The following is a 24,669-nucleotide window of genomic DNA, read 5'->3' as shown; positions in this document are numbered from 1 at the left end:
CTCAGATCTCTTTGTAGACAAGTATTGTAGATGATAAAAATTCCAGCTGAATAGGTGAACATTGCATTTTTAATCCTGTGCGTTTCATCCAATGGACTACATCGGGGTAAATCAATACGACTTTATCAGATTTTTCATGCATCAGTTTGCGAATAGAATGAAGTTGAATACAATTAATTAATGAGGTTATATTTCCTATTCACTGAAAAACATATTAAAAGTACCTCCGATAAAAGAAAAAAAATCACAAAAAAGTCACAGAGCCAGCCTCCACAAGTGATTTCTCTTGTGCAGCAAGTCAAGATCTCCCTATTAATATCACCATATAAAAGGATTAGTGGCCTCTAAATTGATTTAGACAGTCTGAAAATGATTTAGACAGTCTGGTCTGCACACATAACATTTATAAAATAGGGTAGTGCAAGACTCCCTACAATGTTGCATGCAGAGAAGAACAAGCCAGCACATCCATTAAAAATGCAAGACTCCTTTATATATAAAACATCATAATGACAATAGAAAAGGCAGAAAAAGCCATAAGGAAACTACAGATCAAAAATTCGTGGTTAACAATGCCAAAATACTTATAAAAAAATCCAAGATTCCTAGGCAGTAGGGTCAGCTCAAGCTGTGTAGTCACAGCTGACGTCAGATGCACACCCTGAAAATGGCCATGACATGCCAGTGTTTTCCCAACCACTCTCCACAAACACCATGTAACCTCCCACATAAGACCACTCCCCGGCAATCACTAATGAAATTAGTAGCAATGTAGGAACTAAAGAAAAAAAGGCAATCCTGGTGAACAAGCCAATCCCTGGTGAAAAACGTTTCTAGTCAGAGCTCGATCTGTGCACGGACTGGCCTGCAACACTGATCCTGGTACTTATCTATTTATACTTTTTTTTAGAATGTGTGCTTATTTTGCCTCACTGCCTATTAGAAGTGATATACTCAGTATGTCCCATTACCTGTGATGACACCTACTGTGCTGAGTGTGTGGGTTACTAGCACAGTTTTGCACATATACAGGTTGAGTATTTCTTATCCAAAATTCAAAATCACACATTTTTGGTTCCCCTACTGAGATAATGACACATATACATATATATTATATTATATATCTATCTATACAATATCTCTATATATACACATAATATATAATATATATGTCATTATCTCAGTAGGGGACCCAAAAATGTGGGATATTGGATAAGGGATACTCAACCTGTATATCTATTTGGATTGCACTCACAGTGTTATCACATACTTACAGCAACACCAGTTCTTTTTAGAAGTGATACAGTATATTAAGTATGTACCATTACTATTCCCTCAGTGTGTGGGTTGCATTTGTTAAGAATAGCACAGGTGTGTTCCATTATTGATTTGCACTCACACAATGGTAATACAAACCTACAGCCATACCACACTGGATATGCCTATTCTTGTCTGATCTTCGAAGTTATGAAGTGCTGGGCCTGGTCAGAACTTGGATGAGAGATCCCCTGGGAAAACCAGGTGCTGTAGCTGGAGGAACCAATTTGATGATTCAATTAGTGTGCTACACTACCTGACCTCACAGCTATTGCAACCTTGTGTGACCCGTGCATATATTTATCTCGCCACAGCTGGGCCTTAAGCATTTACCATCTTTTATACTATTTGGGACCTATTACTATATCTTTCCACCTATCTTTTCTATTTGAACTCTCATTGCAAGAGGGTCTCCAGTTTCCCCTTTGCTGGTAATGCCAACAGGTGTCACTGGGGATTTACTCAGGCAAAAGCAGATTCAATTGTCAACTATTTTCTTTTCAGAAATCCACTCCATTCTCAGTGCGCTCACCCATTTGTTCACTGCCACATGGCACACAAGTAGGCAGGAGAAACGGAACAATTTCTGATATACCTTATTTTCCCTTGATCCCATATCATTGATGCATACATGTAGGACACTACCAGTATGATGCTGATGCTACAGCTGGCCCTGTGCTGTGGTGCTGCTTGGGCTGGGATCCAGGACTGCGTGGGTAATGGGTCTCTTCACCAGGGGCTCAGTCAGGCAGGCTGCAGACCGGGGGCTTGTGCGCGACTGCGTGTAGTACCATACACCAACGCCCAATGCCGTGCTGCTGCTCCTAGGACTTCTCTCCCCCGCGGCCACTCAAAGAATGCTGAACACTATAACTAGAGAGAGAGGGGTGAGGACAAGAGAAAGAGAGAGGGGGGTGAGGACAAAAGAGAGAGGCGAGAACAAGAGAGAGAGGGGTTGAGGACAAAAAGAGAGAGAGGGGGTGAGGACAGAGATAGAGGGGGGAAGGCAAGAGAAAGGACAGAGAAGGAGAGAAAGGGGGGCAGAGAGAGAGATAGGGCAGTGAGTGTGTGAGAGAGAGAGGGGCAGACAGAGAGAGAGAGAACAGAGAAGACAGACCGAGAGACACAGTAATAGTCAACCAGGTCACAGGGCATGTATACACCCACACTCACCCTCGCCAGGGGTGAGTAGAGAGAGAGTGAGAGAGGTGAGGACAAGAGAGAGAGAGTATGTGGAGATGAGAGAGAGAGTAGGTGGGGAAAAGAGAGATGTGTGGACAAAGAGAGAGAGGGCAAGAGAGGCAGAGTGAGAGAGAGGTGGGGATGAGAGAGAGTGAGGTGATGACAAGAGAGAGAGAGGTGAGGGTGAGAGAAAGAGAGGTGAGGACGAGAGAAAGAGAGGTGAGGATAAGAGAAAGAGAGGTGAGGATGAGAGAAAGAGGTGAGGATGAGATTAACTCAGGAACAAGACAGAGAGAGAGGTGGGGATAATAAAAATTGGTGGACGAGAGAGAGAGAAAGAAAAAGAGAGAGGTAGGGATGAGAGAGAGCGAGAGGTGTGGGTAGAGAGTGAGAGAGAGGTGAGGACAAGAGAGAGGAGGGGACGAGAGAAAGTGAGGTGAGGATGAGAGAGAGTCAAGAACGAGGTGTGGGCAAAGAGAGAGGTCAGGACCTGAGAGAGAGAGGTCAGGACGAGAGAGAGAGGTTAGGATGAGAGAGAGTGAGAGGTGAGGACGAGAGAGAGCGAGAGGTGAGGACGAGAGAGAGCAAGAGGAGAGGACAAGAAAGAGGTGGGGATGAGAGAAAGTGAGGTGAGGATGAGAGAGAGTCAGGAACGAGATTGAGAGAGAGGTGGGGACAAGAGAGGGGGGTGAGGACAAAAGAAAGAGAGGTGAGAACGAGAGAGAGAGAGGGGTTGAGGACAAAAAGAGAGAGGGGGTGAGGACAGAGAGAGAGAGAGAGGGCGGGTGGGAGGGGGATGGAGGGTTGAGAGAAAGGACAGAGAGAGGGAGAGAAAGGGGGGAGCACAGAGAGAGAGGACAGAGAGAGAGAGGGGGAAGTGAGAGGGGGGATGGAGGGCGAGAGAATGGACAGAGAGAGGGAGAGAAAGGGGGGCACAAAGAGAGAGGATAGTGAGGGAGGGAGAGAAAGAGAGAGAGAGAGAGAGAGAGAGAGAGAGGGAGGACACAAAGAGAGAGGACAGAGAGAGAGAGAGAACAGACAGAAAGAGAGAGAGAGGACGCAGAGAGAGAGAGAGAGAGAGAGAGAGAGTAAGAGTCAACCAGGGCATGTATACACTCACCCTGGCCAGAGGGGGCAGCACTCTCCCTGCAGTCTTGATGCTGTAGCTGGCTGTGTGCCTTTCTGCTGCTGGGGCCGGGATCCAGGGACAGGGGCTCAGACAGGCAGGCTGGTTGCTTGTTGGCGGGCGGAGGGCAGCGTGTAGTACACCACGCGCCGTCGCCCAATGCCATGCTGGGGCTGTTGCTGCGGCTCCTTGTTCTTCTTTGCACCGCAGCCACGCCCGGACCCAGAATGGTGTTCGGCTGTGCATGATGATGTCGTGCTTATACTGACTCCTCTGAAGGTGGGAGGGAAGAGAAGTGATTGGTTGCCATGAGCAATTTCTCCACTGGCTTACTTCTCCACTCTTTTCATTGCTTCATGAATAGAAAAGTTTCTAGCTTAGTTTTCTTGCTGAATGACATATACAAAATCAGACAAGAAAACACCACAGGAACCCATCCACAAACAGATTCTAAGATGGAGGACTGGCTACTTAAGGCAAAAATAAACTAATTTATGCTTTTTAGAGATGGATAATGCTTTTATTTATATTTTTCAAATGAAACTATTTTTCACTAGTATACTACAACACAACCATTTCTCTTGTGATTTTGATGTTAGAAATTATTTACACAATTAAAAAATCAAGGAAATAATTACTGTACTTAAATTATTTTAAGTTATGTGAATTACAGGAGTCACCTTGTTAAAGGACAAACAGTAATTTATTATCTTTTTCACTGTCGGCAGTGGGGTAGTAGTTATCGCAACCTCTGATTTTGCACTCACCAGAAGCTATTAAACAGGACAGTCCATTACGCTTGCATCCACATGAAGAAGCAGCACAACTCTTCTTGTAGGAACAGTGAATCACGTTGTGTAGATAATCTGGAGCTGGTGGCATGTCACAGAGTATAGGGTAATAGGAATTATTCTTTAAATACCAACCCCACTCTTCTGTCTTGATCCAGAGGAGGATGCGATTAGTGTGTCCGCTCCCCTTCATACCTGCTCGCAAAGGCAAAAGAGAATGCTGCTAAGTGACAGCAGTCTCCCTGCACCACAACCTAGCCAGCACACAGCAGCATGCTGCTGACAGGTAAGAGTGTGGTGCAGATGGTGGCAGTGGGGGGAGTGCGTACTAATTACTCGAGCCTGATGGAGGGGCCCTGGGTAGGGGGGGCATGGGGCCCCCCCTACCCCGGGCCCCTCCATCAGGCTCGAGTAATTAGTACGCACTCCCCCCACTCAGCTGCAATGAGCAGCAGAGAGCAGACAAGGGAGAACGCGACAGCATCAGAGAGTGCACAGGGGAAGGTGACTGCACTGATAATAGTGAACCCGTATCCAGAGCGCACAGATGCTTGCAATCTCTGTGGTCAGGTACAGCGGAGGGAATCGGAACGGAGTGCAGCAGCATTTGCACCAGCACAGCATATATTTTCATGGCAGTCAAGGAATGGCAAGTGTGTAAAATCACCATAGTGGAACGGATGTGGTATGTTAGGTAGAATAGACTTAGGTCGACAGTGTCTAGGTGGACCACTATTGGACGACAGTAAGTAGGTCGACATGGTTTCTAGGTTGACAGGGACTCTAGGTCGACATGAGAAAAGGTCGACATGAGTTTTTTTTTACTTTTTTTGGTGTCATTTTCTTCGTACAGTGACCAGGATCCCCAATTAGTGCACTGTGTCCCCTCGCATGGCTCGCGGGCTTCGGGCAGGTTACCACTCCCAATTGTAGTCCACGTGGATCGTAAAGTATGAAAAAAAATGTGAAAAACTCATGTCGACCTTTTGTCATGTCGACCTAGAACTGTCGACCTAGAATCCCTGTCAACCTAGAAACCATGTCGACCTACTTACTGTTGACCAATAGTGGTCGACCTAGACAGTGTTGACCTACTTACTGTCGACCTAACGACCGGATCCCAGTGGAACACAGAAACTTACTATATAGTGGCCTCTTAACTCTGATTCTGAATACTGTCATCTTGCTCTTTACTGTTACCTTTATTTAAACCAAATACAGGATATTTACTGTATAATAAAATGTATGATACTTTTGGAACATAATATCTATATTGTTCTACAGACTAGCACTGACCTTGTGCACCTGCCCTAAGACAATAACTCATTTTCTCTCTATTTGCATTAAGGACATAATTCAAACAACTGCATTGTAAACGTTCTGCTCTGTGCTCATTAGCAACAATGAAAGTGCTCCGTCCCACCTTAGATTAGAAATGATACTGTACAATGACTTTGTTTCTTGAGGCCCGTATTTACGGGCAGATCTAGGGGGAGATGTTTGCTGAGCACAGTGGGTGAAATGAGTGACCTGCTAGATTCAGCCTGCATGTAGGCCAATCTAGCACCAGCGATAGCAATGCGCAGCCCTATCGCTGGGAGGGGTACACATGAGTGATTGCTGCTTAAAACCTAAGCAATCTAGTCAGATTGTTTAGATTTTAAGCAGCGATCACTCCTTGAGTACCCCCCTTTACAGTAGTTTTAGGCAACAAGGGCAGATTCAGCGTGAGTTGTAGTTTAGTGAAAGCCGCCCTGTATGCCAGGTCTCCTGCATGCTAAAATGCAAGCGCATCGCTACACAATGAATCACTTGCATCTTTAGGGTAGCCCTGTCGCCATGCTGCCATGTTTTGGGTCGCAGCGGCTGTGTGTGATGTAACGCAGCCGCCGAAGCCTGCCCCGCAAATGGTACAGACGCATCTCCATTGTCTGGACTGCGTTCACCCCAATGCCGCGTTGATTCCCCAAAAACGCTGAAACACCGCCCTGTGACCTCCCCCCGCTGGCTCTTAAACTACTATCAAATGCAATTGCAGTTTAAGTCCTCACTGAAGTGCGGAAATTGCGAATTGCGATTTCCGCGCTTCAGCGTACCATGCTGAGTTGGGCCCCAACATTGCTAAAAATGCTGAGAGTCGCAGTGTTCTAAACAAAATATAATTTTATTAAACTGCCATCCTGTCTGCCACTGCTGTTCTGCATTGTTCCATAGATGAGCTATATTCTTAAAGTGCCATGTGTCTGTGCCTCTGCTCTGTTACTTCGTTTAGCCAGCAGCCTTTGGCCTATATTAGTGAGCAATATTGTGAGCTGTGGATTGGTCAAAATTGACTGTGAATGACTGTTATTGAGTAATAAATACTCCGTTAGAAAAAAAAAAGGCCTAAATGATGTGATTTTAGCTGTTTCATCAATGTGAAAAAATAAATACAGATCCAAAACCAAAACCAAAACACACGAGAGCGGTTTTGTCAAAACCCAGCGGTGCAATTATGCGGGTATGCTCGGGTACGGAGTACCCTTAAGAATTTGGCAGCGGGTACCACCTGCCACACACTTTGCCATTACCACAATTATAATGTGCCACAAAGCAACAAGACCATGGTGCTTGGTAGCATCACAGCTCCTCCCAATTTGTCAGGGTTACTGGGAGTACGACAGTGGCTGTATGATCCTGTTATAATGGAGGTATTACTATATATTGTTATTAAATTGGGGGCATTACTATATATTTCTATTATAATGGAGGCATTACTATATATTGTTATTAAATTGGGGGCATTACTATATATTTATATTATACTGGAGGTATCACTATATATTTCTATTATACTGGAAGCATTACTATATATTTTTAGCCTTGCCTCCAGATTTCCACCAAAAAAGGGGCTGTGTCGTTTGGCCACACCGCTAGTGTCATGTAGCAACTCCCACCAGCAAGATGTGGTCACGCCCCCACACCACATGACCACGCCCATTTCTTGGCACTCAGTACCAGTAAGAAAATATTTCTACTTGCACCACTGTCAAAACCAGAACCATAAAGTTAAAACAGATCCAAAACCAAAATACAGACGTCAGCGTACATCTCTAATTTCAAGCCACATCAGCAGTCACTCATTTAATTAGCTATCTCAGTGGTTCAAAAATGTGCTTCTCAAGCCACCCTAACTGATCAGGTTTAATGGGTACCCATGCTACAGCACAAATGGTTAAATCAAATTGACTGTAGTACTAAGTCACCTATGCTCTAGCATGGATATCCTTGAAACATGGATTTTTAAATACTCAGCAAATTAATGTTCTGCTGTACCTGAATTTTATTATAGAACTCTCCTTAGCAAAGTCAAACTGCTTATAATTGGACAGCCTCTTCTATAATATGTCATTTAACTTGTGGAATAGATATTCATTGTGAGAGGCGTGCATTATAAAGTGAGGCTTGGCTTATTAAGTGAGTTTGAAAACAGCAGCAGGTGAGTATTCTCTGTCTATCCATATAGGGATTGTAATATTGTGGGAAAAAGTAGTGAGAATTTGGCTGTGTTTGTCTCTGTGCTTTCACTTGTGCTTTCTTAGAGTGTGAAGAGAAACTAGGAGGAGGAGGGGCTGAATCTAGGTGTGAAGTGATTAGGAGGAGGGGCTGAATAGAACAGCTACCTGAGAAACTATATAAACAGTGACCAGACTCAGTGAGCGTGCTCATTGTGAGAGGCGTGCATTATAAAGTGAGGCTTGGCTTATTAAGTGAGTTAGAATACAGCAACAGGTGAGTTTTAAAATACACCAAGTGACACACAAATTTGCAATACCATTAACATCTGATACAATGTTTGGCCTTGTGCAGTGCAATGGATGTAAAGCATTTGTTTGGAAAGAGGCAGTGTGGAGACTCGGCTGCTGTCCAATCTGTGAGCAATTTTCTCTGCTGAAGGAGGAGATAGCAAAACTGCATGCTGAGATTTGTAGGATGTCTGTGTCTTTGAAGCCTCCACTGCCTCAGAGAGCCACCAGAAGACATTCTGCCTGGACTACTGTGGGCTCTCAAGGGCAGAGATTTCCAGAGGGACACAGACACCTCCCGCAAGCGGTGACACTGCAAAACTCGTATGCTACTCTTGCAGGGCTGGAAGATACAACAAATAGAGGCACTACAGAACAGGAGGATATGGGGACATCGACCAACTATAGGAACAGGAAATGGAACAGGAAAATTGCATCTCCAAAAAGGACTGCACTTCTCTTGGGAGATTCTATTATTAGAGGAATACATCTGGGAAATGCAAATGAAGTAGAGAAACAAGTAAGGTGCTTACCTGGAGCCACAGCTCCAAGGGATAAAGAGCGCATGCTAAGAATTGTGAAGGCAGCAAGAAAAGATGGGGAGGTGGATGTCATTGTCCACCTAGGGACAAATGACCTGGCAAATGCTGAACTCATGGCTGTAAAAGATGAATTTAGGAAGTTAGGGACTGCTCTGAAGCAGGTGGCAACCACTGTATCTTTTTCAGAAGTATTGCCAGTACACAGAGGGGAAGACAGAACTCATTGCATCAGAAACTTCAATGTTTGGCTAAGGACATGGTGCAATGAGGAGAGATTTGGATTTATAGGCCACAGTCACACCATCTGGCAAGATAGGAGCTTATACAAAAGTGACGGCCTGCACCCATCTTCAAGGGGAACGAGAATACTAACTGAACAGTTTGGATGCTTCATCAAGAACTATTTAAACTAACAAAGGGGGGCAGTGAACCAAACAGGAATAAAGAAATCTGCTCCCCCAACACAGAGGTATTGTTTCTGCAGGCAAAGGGAATAGGAAGCATATCCACAGCAACAGAAGATAATTCAGATCAAAACCAAATAAAAATAGTCAGAGAGAAGAACATAGCTAGGAACAGAAAAAGCACAAACAAAACTCTAAAAGCTATGTGTGCAAATGCAAGGAGCTTAGGAAATAAAATCCCAGAACTAACTGCAATAATGACAAGGGATGATCTAGACATTGTGGCAATTACAGAGTCATGGTACAATGAAAATCATGACTGGGACATAGCTATACCGGGATATACTCTATTTAGGAAGGACAGAATTGGAAAAATCGGAGGAGGGGTAGCAATGTATGTAAAAAATACCATAAATACTACATTAATACAAAGTATTGAAGAAAAAACTGAGGCCCTTTGGGTGACCATAGAAACAGGGGAAAAGTTGATTATTCGTATTGGCGTGATATACAGGCCACCAGGTCAGGAAGAGGAACTTGACATGAACCTATTGCAGGACATAACTAAAATGGCATTAAAAGGAGAGGTAATAATCATGGGAGACTTTAATCTTCCTGATGTAAACTGGGAGGTGTCTGTTGCTAGTTCCACTAGAAGTAGGAACATTTTAAATTCTCTTCAGGGAGCATCCCTCCACCAATTGGTGAGGGAGCCCACTCGGAAAGACGCAATATTAGACTTAATACTTACAAATGGAGACAGATTATCGGACGTAAAAGTGGGTGAAAACCTGGGATCCAGTGATCATCAAGCAGTATGGTTCAGCATTAAGACAGAGACTGACTCGTCCCATACAAAAACAAAGGTGTTGGATTTTAGGAAGGCTGATTTTGTAGGGATGGGAAAATGTGTAAGCGATTCTTTGGCAGAGTGGAGGAACTTGGAAACAGTGCAGGAGAGGTGGGAAACATTCAGATGTGCAATATTGAAGGCAACAGACCTTTGTATCAAAACGGTTAGGAAAAACACAAGGAAAAGGAAGCCAGTGTGGTTTGCAAAAGAAGTAGCAAATATTGTGAGAGCAAAAAAGATGGCTTTTAGGAAATATAAGCAGACACAAAAAAATGAAGACAAAAAGATATATCTTGTTAGACAGAAGGAGACAAAGAAGGTTATCAGATGTGCAAAGGCACAAGCGGAGGAGAAAATGGCCCAGTCAGTGGGTAAAGGAGGCAAAACTTTTTTTTAGGTATATAAGCGAAAAGAGAAAAACAAAAGGCGGAATTATAAAACTAAAGACGGACACTGGGAGTCTTGTTGAAGGAGACAATTTAATAGCAGATCATCTTAATGATTATTTTTGCTCAGTATTTACTACTGAAAGAGAGGGGAAGGGGCCACAGTTAAGTTGCAGGGATATTCAGGAAAATGAAACAAGTACATTTACAGAGGAGAAGGTCCTAACAGAACTCTCAAAGCTGAAAGTGGACAAATCTATGGGGCCAGATGGGATACATCCAAGGATACTAAAAGAACTTAAAGAGGTGCTGGTAGCACCATTGACAGAATTATTCAACCAGTCATTAGCTACAGGAGTAATTCCAGGGGACTGGAAAAGAGCAAATGTAGTCCCACTGCACAAAAGTGGAAGCAAGGAAGAGGCAAACAACTACAGACCAGTGAGTCTTACATCAGTAGTAGGGAAATTGATGGAAACACTCTTAAAAGAAAGAGTTGTAGATTATCTCAAATCCGGCAATTTACTGGATCCCAAACAGCATGGATTCACTGGGGGGAGATCATGTCAAACAAATCTTATTGACTTTTTTGATTGTGTGACTAAAGTGATGGATAAAGGTGGAGCCATGGATATAGCTTATCTAGACTTTAGTAAGGCTTTTGACACAGTTCCACATCGCAGACTGCTAAATAAACTTGAAAGTTTGGGATTGGATATTAGGATTATTGAATGGATAAGATCTTGGTTGAAGGATAGAAAACAGAGAGTTGTGGTAAATGGAGTGCATTCACAGGAGGGAAATGTTACCAGTGGAGTACCCCAGGGATCTGTACTTGGACCAGTGCTTTTTAATATATTTATTGGTGACATTGCAAATGGCATTAAAGGGAAAGTATGCCTTTTTGCAGATGACACAAAGGTATGCAACAGGGTAGACACACCAGGTGGGGTAAAACAAATGATTGAGGATCTAGGTAGACTAGAGGAATGGTCAAGAGTCTGGCAATTACAGTTTAATGCCAAAAAATGCAAAATCATGCACTTGGGTCTCAAAAATCCTAAAGCTAAACACAGTATTAATGGCACTATACTGGAAACTACTGAGGAGGAAAGGGATCTAGGAGTTACTATTTCAGATGACTTAAAGGCAGGTAAGCAATGTAACAAGGCAATGAGGAAAGCTAGTCAGATGCTTGGCTGCATTGGGAGAGGAATCGGCAGCAGAAAGAAGTAATAATGCCACTGTATAGGTCATTGGTACGGCCTCATCTAGAATACTGTATTCAGTTCTGGAGGCCATATCTTCAAAAGGATATTAATACATTAGAAACTGTACAAAGGAGGGCAACTAAAATGGTGCATGGCCTACATCACAAAACATACCCAGAAAGACTAAGAAATCTCAATATGTATAGTTTGGAGCAGAGAAGGGAAAGGGGGGACATGATAGAAACTTTCAAATATATCAAGGGTTTCAACAAAGTCCAGGAGGGAAACATTCTCCAAATGAAGAGAAGCAAAAGGACACGAGGACATGCACTGAGACTGGAGGGGGGGAGGTTCAGGGGAAATTTGCGGAAAAAATATTTCACAGAACGGGTAGTGGACAAGTGGAATAGCCTCCCATCAGAGGTGGTAGAGGCTAAGACAGTAGAGCAATTTAAACATGCATGGGATAGACATAAGGATATCCTTACAAAGAAATAAGGATCAAATAAGGTTAGAGATAAAAAATATAAAAAAAAAAAAAAAAGGGGCAGACTAGATGGGCCAAGTGGTTCTTATCTGCCGACAAATTCTATGTTTCTATGTTTCTATGTTACCTAAAATATTTGTGAGCCATGAATTATGGCATAACCAGAACTTTGTGGGCCCTATAGCAACATATTGAAGGGCCCTTGTAACAATTCTTCTTGAGAGACACCGCTCCACAGGAGAAACATTTTATGCCCCATAATAGTGCCCTAGTTCATTTTATGAACCTGAGTAGTGCCCTCGATAATATTATGCCCCACAGCAGTGCCAAGTTTATTTTATGAACCATCGTAGTTCCCCAAGTTTTCCTGATGCCAAATTGTAGTGCTGCCAGTACACACTATGCCATACAGTATCCCCAATTCACATTATGACATAGTGTCCACATTTCTTACTATGCCACATTGCAGTGCCCCCTGCTCATACTGTTCCACAGTAGAGTGCCCTCCAGTTTAAATTATGCCACATTGCAGGGCCACATTTCATATTATGCCACACTGTGGTGTCTCCATTTCATATTGCAGATTATGACACATTAAAGTGCCATCTAGTTTATATTGTGTCATATTGTAGTAGCCTCCATGTCAAATTATAAAGAATGAATCACCTTGCGCTGATTATCTCAAATATGCACTGGTGTGGGTGAACAATATAACCACAAAATAAAATTTCTGCTAAAATAGCACTATTAATGTATATATCATATTCAACAATAAGCCATAATATAAAAAAATCCTAAAATTACAAAATACATATTTCTCAACTAGTATCAGTATATCAAACATCAATTGAAACAAAATCTTATTTCTAGGAAAGGTGGATCAATTAACATATGTACACAAATTGAATCAGATATATGTACTTTATATATATTATTTTTCAATCATTGGATGAAATATATGCAATGTTGCTTCTGGATTTCAATAAAAATGAATAAGGCTGATGCCAACGAATATGTCCCAATACTAGTATCACCTTTGTGGAGGCAATAGTACAGGTAAAACCTTCTTGTTATTAGGATCAGCTATAGAACTTGAGCAGAGGGCCGCATAATTATTACCGGCAATTAAGCTCCAGAGCCGGATGCACTGTTCTGTGGAAGTCCTCTTTTGATCAAACCGATGAGCGGAGGGAGTACTAGCCAGCAGTTGTAAGGCAGGTGAGTTGGCCCACTTGAGCTGATTGTACACTGCTTACCCGGACACCGCAGCACGGAAGGAGCCTGCTGAGGTGTGCCCGGACGTCTCTGTACACCTTCAATGCTGCACCGCTCATACTTCCAACCCACTGGTTAGCTTTGGTATGATGTCCGGTCTCTCGTAACACCCAAATAGATGGCCTGCAGGTGTCTTCTGTAAGGCATTTCGCTCAATAATGGAGCTTTCTCAAAGAGGTCAAATCATGCCACATTACAGTGCCCCCTTTACAGTATAGCATCAACTATACACTCCTCTCACTGAAAATGTAATGCCACACAATTCAGCCTGGGCAATGAATTAGGCCCATTTGCTTAGCAGGCAAATCTGGGAAGTTGGTATGCCCCCTAAGCCCCTGGGCCCCATAGCAATGACACTGCTTACTCTCACTATAGTTACACCCATGGCCATGATCAGAGACATTTCTAGACATTTTGGCTACCAGTGCGAACAGTAAAAAAAATGTCCCCCCCCCATAGACATAATAAAAAGTTAATTTTGCATGCGCCTCCCAAAAAGGGAGTGTGGTCTTACTAAAGTGGATGTGGCCTCACTAAAATGGGTGTGATCTTGCAGGAAAAGACTACTTTACAGGTAAGAAAATAATTCTACCATATTATGCCACACACAGTAATGCCCCTTGCACCATAGTATACCCATAGTACACACCACACAGTAATGCCCCTGCACCATAATATGCCCCACACAGTAATGCCCCCAGCACCATAATATGCCCCACACAATAATTCCCCCTGCACCATAATATGCCCCACAAAATAATGACCTCTGCACCATAATATACCCCACACAATAATGCCCCCTGCACCATAATACACAATTGCACGGCTCGCCCAGCCCAAGAAACAACCTTGGCCATGATAATTAGTTAATGCAGAGTTCAAAACTAAGCTCCGAAACAAAGACATCTGAATGCTCCAAATTGTAACAGTAAAGCAGAAATTATCAAAAACGTTTTGAGGAAATTATATGCTTTATTAAAAACAGATCCTACACTTAGGGGGACATTTACTAAGCAGTGATAAGAGCGGAGATGTGAGCCAGTGGAGAAGTTGCCCATGGCAACCAATCAGCACTGAAGTAACATCTATAATTTGCATACTATAAAATGATACAGAGCTGCTGATTGGTTGATGAGGCAATGTCTCCACTGGCTCACTTCTCCGCTCTTATCACTGCTTAGTAAATGTCCCCCTGAGTACCATAATTGATCAAGGTGCTACACTTATTTTCAAACATAACTGGAATCTTAAGAACATACTAGCACCCAGTGTTCTGAGACAGAACTATCACCTAACTATCTTAACTATACCTAACTATCTTAACTTAACCTTAACTATCGTTGGGACTGTTAAGAAATGGACCAGTGAGGCCAAGATGAAGCTCCAGGCCTGCTTTGACTGCACGGAATGGGGGGTCTTTGAAGCCTCGGCAACCGACCTGAATGACTTGACAGACACTGTCACATCCTACATCAGCTACTGTGAGGACATGTGTGTACCTACCAAGACTTACCGCATTTACAACAACAACAAGCCCTGGTTCAATGCCCAGTTCAGGCAACTTCGTCGAGCCAAAGAGGAGGCCTATAGCAGCGGTGACAGAGCACTATACAACCGTACTAGGAACTCTCTGACTAAAGGAATCAGGCTAGCAAAAAAGCGGTTCTCGGACAAGCTGACAAACGATCTCTCCACCAATGACCCCGTATCTGTATGGAAAGGAATGCAATCCATAACCAACTATAGGAAAACATCAAAGTCCACCGCCATGCACCAAGACCTTGCAGATGAACTGAACCACTTTTATTGCAGGTTCGCAAAAGAAGTCCCCTGCAACCCAAACAATCACCTCTACGATGCCCCGAACACAGACGGCCAACCCCAGGCACTGCAAGTCACCCAAGAAGAGGTGGAGGCATTGTTCAAAAGGGCCAAAACCAGGAAAGCTCCGGGTCCTGACGGAGTGTCACCATCTGCCCTAAGAGCATGTGCGGGTCAGCTCGCCCCCATATTCACCAAGATCTTCAATAAATCGCTGGAGCTACAGAAAGTCCCTTCCTGCCTCAAAAGGTCTACTATAGTCCCGGTCCCCAAGAAACCCACTATCACGAACCTGAACGACTACAGGCCGATAGCACTGACGTCTGTGGTCATGAAAACGTTTGAGCGTCTGGTTTTGAATCACCTGAAAACTGACTGGCCCCCAACTGGACCCCCTGCAGTTCGCCTATCGCTCAAATCGGTGTGTCGAGGATGCAGTCAACCTGGGCCTGCACTACATTCTACAGCACCTAGACCTTCCCGGTAGCTACGCGAGGGTCCTGTTTGTCGATTTCAGCTCGGCCTTCAATACAATCGTCCCCAGCATCCTCCACCCCAAATTACTTCGCCTAGGGGTCCCAGAAGCTACCTGTTTCTGGATAATAGACTTCCTGACAGATAGGACACAGGTGGTAAAAGCAGGGGAATTCACCTCTCAAGCGCGGCCCATTAGTACAGGGGCCCCTCAGGGCTGTGTCCTCTCACCCCTGCTCTTCTCCCTGTACACAAATGACTGTACCTCAGAGGCGCAATCAGTAAGGATCATCGAATTCGCCGATGACACCACCGTCATCGGCCTCATTAAGGATGGCGACGAATCGGCCTATAGATGGGAAGTAGACCGGCTGGCCCAGTGGTGCATCCACAACAACCTCGAGCTCAACCCCCTCAAAACTGTCGAGATGATAGTGGACTTCAGGAAGAAGTCATCTAGTGCACCTCCGCTAACGTTTGCTGACAGTGTGGTATCGCTAGTGGACTCCTTCAAGTTTCTAGGGACCACAATCTCCCGGGACCTTAAATGGGGGTCCAACGCTGACGCCACTGTTGGGAAAGCGCAGCAGAGGTTATTCTTTCTCAGGCAACTAAGGAAGTTCAACATCCCACAGAAGCTTCTGCTCCTCTTCTACTCCGCGATTGTGGAGTCGGTACTGTGCTCCTCGATACTCGTATGGTACAGCTCCGCCAGCGCGAGGGACAGATGCAGGCTCCAAAAGGTGGTCAGAACCGCAGAGAAGATCATCGGGGCCGACCTTCCCTCAGTCCAGGACCTGTACTTGTCCAGAGCTAAAAAGCGGGCAATGAAGATAGTAAAAGACCAGCTAGACCCCGGCCACAGCATGTTTAACTTGCTTCCTTCAGGCAGGCGTTACAGGGCCGTCCCCGCCAGGTCCACCAGAAGCCTCAAAAGTTTCTTTCCCCAAGCGGTACGCCTGCTGAACTCCTGAACATTGACTGACTAGACGTACATGTAACTCACTTGTGTTCCTACCGTATACCTATCTGTGTGACTTAGCTTACCCCCCCACCTGCTTATCTGTTACCTACTTGGCTGTTGTAAAGCAAACCGAAGACAAATTCCTAGTAAACGCAAGTATACCTGGCCAATAAACCTGATTCTGATTCTGATTCTGACTTCTTGATTACCACCTAAGCCAAGTGGGTGTTATAGATGTCATATATCTGTATGTCTGACAAGTTCACATATTACTGATAAAAGATTTTCATCTGAAAACTCTTTGGAGAGCTTCTCTATCAAACAATATATCAATTGGGAAAGTACCTATGTCATCTATGTTCTCCACGGTACATATGGATTACAGTATGTGGGATATGTCAACAGATCCCTTAAAATAAGTTTTATATAATACAAAAGAAATATTGTATTTACAGTAGTAGTGTTGTTTCACATTTACAGAGTCTTACAATCAGTATCCTGGGGGTCTGAGAATCATGTTGACATAATTGAGAGCACCAAAAGAGGAGGGATACAGTAAGTTCCGCAGTGTCTGTCAAGCTGAGATCATGTGGATCTTTAGATTACACAAACTCTTACCTGCATGCCTCAATGACAGAATTGCATGCAAATGGAATAATTAAAATCAATTTTTTTTTGTTTTTCTTATTTGCATTATTGGTTTTGTTGTGGTGGGGGATTCCTCTGAGAGTTCACACCCACTGCGAGAATCCACCACCATAAAAATTTAATTAGATTCTGACCATCAATACACTTTTGTTTTCCTTCATAAGAGAACATATCCCCATTTGTTGAGTTAGTTGTAGTTGTACTGCTAACATATTTATCAATTACATCAAAATAATCTCTTGTTCAGTCCCATACTGTACTGTATATCACCATCTATTAATATTTCAAGTATATATATATATATATATATATATATATATATATATATATAAGACCACCTCTCTTTACCAGTTAATTCATAATTATCTTTAGGGTTAAGGTATTTTTATATTTGCATATCTGGATTATTATCTCTTGTTTAGCATTTAGCTTGTAATAAGTTGATTCATTTGTGCTTAGCTTATTTATTCTTATACCTGTATTTTTATGCAGTATGTTCTAGTATAGTTAAGTATACATTTCTTTATGTACATATAGGTCACATCAATCAGTTGGTTTAGCAAGAGACATCATCATGGAGGCTGTAGTTATGTGGGATAAAAGTAGCAGACTGGGTCAGATCCAGTCCCTTCGAGGAAAGACCCACTTTGAGGACGAAACGCATCAGGAACACAACATGACCACGCACAGCCACTCACCATACAGTGCTGTCACTTCCTGGTCCATGCATCTGGTTCCAATTACATTTTCTCTAACGTCCTAGTGGATGCTGGGGACTCCGTAAGGACCATGGGGAATAGACGGGCTCCACAGGAGACAGGGCACTTTAAGAAAGAATTTGGATTCTGGTGTGTTCTGGCTCCTCCCTCTATGTCCCTCCTCCAGACCCCAGTTAGAATCTGTGCCCGGACGAGCTGGGTGCACCTTAGTGAGCTCTACTGAGCTTGCTAAATAGAAAGTATTTTGTTAGGATTTTTTTATTTTCAGAGAGATCTGCTGGCAACAGACTCTCTGCTACGTGGGACTGAGGGGAGAGAAGCAGCCCTACTAACTGCGGATAGGTCATGCTTCTTAGGCTACTGGACACCATTAGCTCCAGAGGGATCGAACACAGGAACGCACCCTTCGTCGTCCGATCCCAGAGCCGCGCCGCCGTCCCCCTCGCAGAGCCAGAAGCCAGAAGCCGGCGTGAGAAGCAAGAAGACGTCAAAAGCGGCGGCAGAAGACTCCAGTCTTCATATGAGGTAGCGCACAGCACTGCAGCTGTGCGCCATTGCTCCCACATTAAACCCACACACTCCGGTCACTGTAGGGTGCAGGGGGGGGGGGGCGCCCTGGGCAGCAATTAGAGACCTCTTGGCAAAAGCAGCATATATACAGTTGGGCACTGTATATATGCATGAGCCCCCGCCATTATTTTACACAAAATCGTGGGACAGAAGCCTGCCGCTAAGGGGGCGGGGCTTCTTCCTCAGCACTCACCAGCGCCATGTTTTTTCTCCACAGCACCGCTGAGAGGAAGCTCCCCAGTCTCTCCCCTGCAGTTACACGGTAGAAGAGGGTAAAAAGAGAGGGGGGGGCACATAATTAGGCGCAAAAATCAATATAAACAGCAGCTACTGGGTTAACATTAAGTTACTGTGTTATTCCTGGGTTAATAGCGCTGGGGTGTGTGCTGGCATACTCTCTCTCTGTCTCTCCAAAGGGCCTTATGGGGGAATTGTCTTCAGATGAGCATTCCCTGAGTGTGTGGTGTGTCGGTACGTGTGTGTCGACATGTCTGAGGTAAAAGGCTCCCCTAAGGAGGAGATGGAGCAAATGTGTGTGTGAGGGGTGTCTCCGTCGACAACGCCGACACCTGATTGGATATGTGAAATAAAGTGCTGAGGTAAATTTATTGCACAAAAGATTATAGAACAGACAGGGAATCTACCCATGTCTGTCCCTATGTCGCAGAGACCTTCAGAGTCTCTCAATGCTAACTATCCAAAATAATAGACACTGATATCGACACGGAGATTGACTCCAGTGTCGACTACGATAATGCAAAGTTACAGCCAAAATGGCAGAAAAGTATTCAATATATGATTATTGTAATAAAAGATTATTTGCATATCACTGATGACTCATCTGTCCCTGACACAAGGGTACACATGTTTAAGGGGAAGAAAGCTGAGGTAAATTTCCCTCCTCTCATGAAGAAAAAGAGCGTGAATCTCCAGACAAGAGACTGCAGTTTCCCACAAAGAATTCTCAGGCAGTATCCTTTCCCCACTAGGGCCAGGATATGATGGGAATCTTCCCCTAGGGTGTCACGTTTGCCCAAAAGTTAGCCCTGACGTAACAGCTATTCTCAGGGATCCTGCAGATAGCGTGCACATTCTGGTACATTACTCAGCGATTGTGTCGGCATGGGTTTATAGCGCTGTGGCAGCGTGGACAGGTACCTTATCAGCAGAGATTGAGACCATAGTATGTATATAGATATACATATGTATATATAGAGATATATATATATTAAAGATGCTGTCTTAAGAGATATGTATATATAAAACATACCCAAAGAGGCATGAGTATACTGGGTCCTAGAGTCAAAGCTATGTCGATTTCTGCTTGACGTGTCCTGTAAAATATGCAATGGACAGATGATGCTGACTTAAGAGGCTTATGGAAGGCTGAGGATTGTGGGGAGAAGGGTTCTCGGACCTGGTCTCCACAGCTATAGCTGGTAATTCTGATATTTTGCCTTATATTCCTGCACAGCCTAGGAAAGCATGACATTATAAAATGCAGCTTTTCGAATAAAGAAACAAGAAAGTCCGAGGTGCGTCCTTTCTTGCCAGAGACGGGGGCAGAGGAAAGAAGCTGCACAAGTGTCTCAGGGATACAAGATGGATTTTGAGAAGATGCCCTTTCACCGACGGCCCTGCCAGCTTCCCCCACGAGAGGGAAACAGTGTTAACTGCAATTCACAAATTGTATCTTCAACAGGTGGTGGTCAAGGTTCCCCTCCTTCAACAAGGAGTGGGTTATTATTCGACCATGTTGTAGTCCCGAAACCAGACGGTTCGGTCAGACCCATATTGAATTTAAATACCTGAACATATACCTGAAAAGGATCAAGTTCAAGATGGAATCGCTAAGAGCGGTCATTGCAAGCCTAAAAGGGAGAGATTTTATGGTGACTCAGGACATAAAGGATGCATACCTTCATGTCCCCATTTATCCACCTCATCAGGCGTACCTCAAGATTGCGGTACGGGATTGTCATTACCAATTTCAGACGTTGCCGTTTGGTCTCTCCACGGCCTTGAGATTATTCACCAAGGTAATGGCGGAAATGATGGTGCTCCTGCGAAAGCAAGGTGTCACTATTATCACGTACTTGGACGATCTCCTCATAAAAGCGAGATCAAGAGAGCAGTTGCTGAACAGCGTATCGCTTTCTCTGGAAGTGTATTGGCAACACGGCTGGATTCTATATATTCCAAAGTCGCAGTTGGTTCCTACAGCTCATCTGCCTCTCCTAGGCATGATCCTAGACACAGACCAGAAAAGGGTTTATCACCCGGTAGAGAGAGCTCAGGAGCTCGTGACACTGGTCAGGAATCTATTAAAACCAAAACAGGTGTCAGTGCATCACTCCACTCGAGTCCTTCGGGTGGCATCATACGAGGCCATTCCCTTCGGCAGGTTCCATGCGAGGACCGTCCAATGGGACTTACTGGACAAGTGGTCCGGATCACATCTTCAGATTAATCACCCTATCCCCCAGGGCCAGGATGTCTCTCCTGTGGTGGCTGCAGAGTGCTCACCTTCTCGAAGGTCGCAGATTCGGCATTCAGGACTGGGTCCTGGTGACCACGGATGCAAGCCTCCAAGGGTGGGGGGCAGTCACACAGGGAAGAAATTTCCAAGGGCTGTGGTCAAGGCAGGAGACTTGCCTTCACATCAATATCCTGGAACTAAGGGCCATATACAACGCCCTAAGTCAAGCGGAGACCCTGCTTCGCGACCAACCGGTTCTGATTCAGTCAGACAATATCACCGCAGTGGCTCATGTAAACCGCCAAGGCGGCGCAAGGAGCATGGTGGCGATGTAAAAGCCACCAGAATTCTTCGCTGGGTGAAGAATCACGTAAGCGCACTGTCAGCAGTGCTCATTCCGGGAGTGGACAACTGGGAAGCAGACTTCCTCAGTAGGCACGACCTCCACCCGGGAGAGTGGGGACTTCATCAAGAAGTCTTCATGCAGATTGCAAGTCGGTGGGAACTGCCACAGGTGGACATGATGGCATCCCGCCTCAACAAAAAGCTGTAGAGATATTGCGCCAGGTCAAGAGACCCTCAGGCGATAGCTGTGGACGCACTGGTGACACCGTGGGTGTTCCCGTCGGTTTATGTATTTCCTCCTCTTCCTCTCATACCCAAGGTGCTGAGAATCATAAGGAAAAGAGGAGTGAGAACAATACTCTTTGTTCCGGATTGGCCAAGAAGGACTTGGTATCCAGATCTGCAAGAAATGCTCACAGAGGACCCGTGGCCTCTGCCTCTAAGACAGGACTTGTGCAACAGGGGCCCTGTCTGTTCCTAGACTTACCGCGGCTGCGTTTGACGGCATGGCGGTTGAACGCCGGATCCTAGCAGGAAAAGGCATTCCGGATGAGGTCATTCCTATGCTGATAGAGGCTAGGAAGGATGTGACGGCTCAACATTATCACCGTATATGGCGAAAATATGTTGCTTGGTGTGAGGCCAGGAATGCCCCTACGGAGGAATTCCAGCTGGGCCGTTTTCCTTCACTTCCTACAGTCGGGAGTGACTTTGGGCCTGAAATTGGGTTCCATTACGGTCCAGATTTCGGCCCTATCCATTTTCTTTCAAAAAGAACTGGCTTCTCTTCTTGAAGTTCAGACGTTGTAAAGGGAGTGCTGCATGTTCAGCCCCCTTTTGTGCCTCCAGTGGCACCTTGGGATCTTAACGTGGTGTTGAGTTTCCTGAAGTCACACTGGTTTGAGCCACTCAAAATCGTGGAGTTAAAATTTCTCACGTGGAAGGTGGTCATGCTATTAGCCTTGGCTTCAGCTAGGCGTGTGTCAGAATTAGCGGCTTTGTCACATAAAAGCCCCTATCTGTTTTTTCCATATGGACAGGGCAGAATTTCGGACCCGTCCACAATTTCTGCCAAAAGTGGTGTCATCTTTTCATATGAACCAACCTATTGTGGTGCCTGTGGCTACTCGTCACTTGGAGGATTCCGAGTTACTAGATGTAGTCAGGGCTTTGAAGGTTTATGTAGCCAGAACGGCTAGAGTCAGGAAAACTGAGTCGCTGTTTATCCTGTATGCACCCAACAAGCTGGGTGCTCCCGCTTTAAAGCAAACTATTGCTCGCTGGATCTGTAATACGATTCAGCAGGCTCATTCTGCGGCTGGATTGCCGCTTCCAAAATCAGTAAGAGCCCACTCCACAAGCAAGGTGGGCTCTTCTTGGGCGGCTGCCCGAGGGGTCTCGGCATTACAGCTTTGCCGAGCAGCTACTTGGTCAGGTTCGAACACTTTTGCAAGGTTTTACAAGTTTGATACCCTGGCTGAGGAGGACCTTATGTTTGCTCATTCGGTGCTGCAGAGTCATCCGCACTCTCCCGCCCGTTTGGGAGCTTTGGTATAATTCCCATGGTCCTTACGGAGTCCCCAGCATCCACTAGGACGTTAGAGAAAATAAGATTTTACTTACCGGTAAATCTATTTCTCGTAGTCCGTAGTGGATGCTGGGCGCCCGTCCCAAGTGCGGACTTCTTCTGCAATGCTTGTATATGGTTATTGCTTAAATAAGGGTTATGTTGTGGTTGCATCAGGGTTGATCTGATGCTCCGTTGTTGTTTATACTGTTAACTGGGTATATTTATCACGAGTGATACGGTATGATTGGTGTGACTGGTATGAGTCTTGCCCTGGATTCCAAAATCCTTTCCTTGTACTGTCAGCTCTTCCGGGCACAGTTTCTCTAACTGAGGTCTGGAGGAGGGACATAGAGGGAGGAGCCAGAACACACCAGAATCCAAATTATTTCTTAAAGTGCCCTGTCTCCTGCGGAGCCCGTCTATTCCCCATGGTCCTTACGGAGTCCCCAGCATCCACTACGGACTACGAGAAATAGATTTACCGGTAAGTAAAATCTTATTATTTCATGTGTTTTTTTTCCCTTTCCCATTTATCCCTATATACTTATTTTTATTATTATTACATTTTTATTTTTTCTTATACATCTTTAGTGGTCTATTTGTAATTGGTTTTATGGGTATAGGAATGGCTATGTATGTTTACAAATTTAATAAATGCGGCCGGATGTAATGACGCCCAAGTTCAGTGGCTGTGTTGGATTTTGGCTGAAGTCGGGTGTTTTTTTAAAAGGGCAATCAATTACATGGTAATGCATGATAACCGCTAATAAGTGAGTAGACATGTGGGGGTATGGGAGGAAGAGTTGGATTTTGGAGGGTGCCTAAAATATTGAAAGTTGTACTTATTGTATGTTACCCTCCCTTTATATATATATATATATATATATATATATATATATATATATATATATATATATATAGTAACTGATCGAGAGTACCACTATTACTTATATATTACCCAAACTATTGTTTTGTATCACTTGGCTTGTTTGGGTAAGCCGTGCTAATTATGTGTAATCATAGGTATACAGATAATACTTTCACACAACTCAGTAACTCCCTTACCTGTTTTCTCTCCCTCAGGTCCATCAAGTCTACTTCCAGAACAACTAGCCCAAGGTGAGTATAACAGTTTTATTGCACTGAAACAATATGGTTTGAGTCAGCAGATATTCAACAGTTCCGGAAAACATTCATATACATCTGGGACATTTAAAATGCATACTAACATCCCTTTGCTCCATCCTATACATAAGACTTTGCATGCAATACAAAAGAATATATTACTTAAAATATTTGACACCGTATTAAGATTTATAATTACCCGGGTAATCATTTAAATGTTAGTGCACTGTTGGGGCCCTACAAAGTCATTACAGTGCAGAAGTGAGGATAGATACGTGGATACAGTTTTAATACCTTTTCCTTATGGGTGAATATGACTGTCTAGTTTGTAGATGAGTGCGGGGTTAATGAGCAGGTGGGGGTTAGTGTTACTGGCAGCTGCTCACCTCTGGTCACTCCCCCGACTCCTCCTGTCTCTCTAGGCCTGGCTACTCCGCCCTCTGCCTGGCTTTGGTGTAACAGATAAGGGCACTCTCCCTCCTTCCTGCACTTGACTGAATTAGCAGATCAGATCATCAGCGCTGACAGGAGCTCACCACTCGCCGTGATCCGGCTCTCCGGCTCTCTGATGCCTCTCACTGCTCCATTCCCTGCA

General features: G+C 44.4%; 1 long non-coding RNA gene across 1 annotated transcript; it reads right to left on the bottom strand.

Moving 5' to 3' along the window:
- Nucleotides 1-1,922: 1,922 nt before the first annotated feature.
- Nucleotides 1,923-24,662, bottom strand: LOC134931828 (uncharacterized). The gene is made up of 4 exons (XR_010179184.1): nt 24,461-24,662; nt 24,015-24,091; nt 3,620-3,898; nt 1,923-2,190 (listed from the first exon to the last, which is right to left on the bottom strand). It is a non-coding gene; the product is annotated as an uncharacterized LOC134931828 (long non-coding RNA).
- Between the last annotated feature and the right edge of the window lie 7 nt (nt 24,663-24,669).

The sequence above is a fragment of the Pseudophryne corroboree genome, chromosome 1 (genome assembly GCF_028390025.1).
Source record: "Pseudophryne corroboree isolate aPseCor3 chromosome 1, aPseCor3.hap2, whole genome shotgun sequence".
Classification (NCBI taxonomy): domain Eukaryota; kingdom Metazoa; phylum Chordata; class Amphibia; order Anura; family Myobatrachidae; genus Pseudophryne; species Pseudophryne corroboree.
Note: the sequence above shows the minus strand (reverse complement) of the source record. Positions and strands in the feature narration are given on the sequence as shown.